Below are 1,473 nucleotides of genomic sequence, written 5' to 3'. Positions count from 1 at the left end.
CTATCTTCCATGACAGAAATAGGCAATGTAATCTGTCAGAAGGTTCTCTGATTTCCCTGCGGAATGGTTCCATATGTTTAGTAGATTACGTAGCCAGCTCAGCCTTAGTGATTAGAAGTCTGTATTGCTAAGCAAATAACTGTCCATTTGGACAGTTTGTCATGATTGCATTGGGCATGGATGAGGTAGCTAGGGAAAGAGGTTGACTTATGTCTGTAGAATTGGTCATCTTGTTCACTTGATAATTAACAGCTCTTCCTGTTGAGCTTGTTCTTTGATAAACATCTATCTGGGACACAAATATCTTTGCTTCCAGAAACAACTATCCATGGACCTTTTCTCCAGATATCTTTGTCACCAGTTTTCCAGCTGTGTTCCTACCAATTCTCTGACAATCCAGCCAAATTATTAGCTTTTGTCCATGACTTAGAGTAGATTTCTACCTTTGGTATTCCAGGAAAAATAAAAAAAAAAACAGATAGATTGGTTGAAGTCCTGCCCACTGGAAGGATTTCCCTTCAAGACCACTCCAGAGTGGGACTGTAGTGCTAAGTCATCCACAGTTCACTTTTGCGGTGTCAGATATCACGCAGAACCGAATGTAAAATTAAACCCTTTTTTCCCTAAGTTAACTGGCAATGGAAAACACTCCATAAGAAGGAGGAACTGTAGCAACAAGAGGGACCTTGGAAACCTGGGCTACTTGCTCACGCAACTTATTTGTACCTACAGGACCTTCTCAAGTCCAGCTTCATATACACCACTTCTATTTTACAATAGAGCACAATTGTGCATACCCAATATTATGACTTAGTGGATTAGACAACACTCAGTTCATTATGGGCAGCTCAGGTTGCATGTTACTTTATGGCCCAGGGTAAGTCAGTATTCTGTCTTTACTAGGGCTCAGTAACAAACTGGATGGTCTTTCTTAGAAGAAGTATAGTTATGTGCTGAGAGTGGCATAGCTTTGCTCAAACATCTTAAATGTCTGCCCTGTAACTCATTTATAGACACCTGTCAAAGCCTCCATGCAGCATCCCTGTCTGCCACATACACTTTAAGTATCATGTCTGCTGGGTCATATGACCCAAGTGGCAGAGCAGCTTGCATGGCAGCCTGGCCCATGTCAGAGCCTTTATTTCTTCTACACTTCATCAAAACAGGCAACTTTTCCAATTACACAGTAAATACTTCAGAATAGCGTACCCAAATGAATATATGTATTACCTCCAAAATCCAAAGAGACCCACTAATTGTTATGCTTCTTTATTAGTAGTAAAGGGGCCAGAGATAGCAATTTGTTCTTTACCCCTTTGGAAGGGGTAGCTTAATGTGCCTTGAACATTGGAACCCTAGAAATTTACTGAGGTGTCAGGCCTCTGAGGTTTTGTGACTTAATTTCTTTTTTTAAAATAAGTTTATTTATTTAATTTATTTTTGGCCATATTGGGTCTTCGTTGCTGCTCAGGC

Source organism: Neophocaena asiaeorientalis, unplaced genomic scaffold, assembly GCF_003031525.2.
Source record: "Neophocaena asiaeorientalis asiaeorientalis breed wild unplaced genomic scaffold, Neophocaena_asiaeorientalis_V1.1 scaffold15, whole genome shotgun sequence".
Classification (NCBI taxonomy): Eukaryota; Metazoa; Chordata; class Mammalia; order Artiodactyla; family Phocoenidae; genus Neophocaena; species Neophocaena asiaeorientalis.
This window is presented reverse-complemented; position numbering follows the sequence as displayed.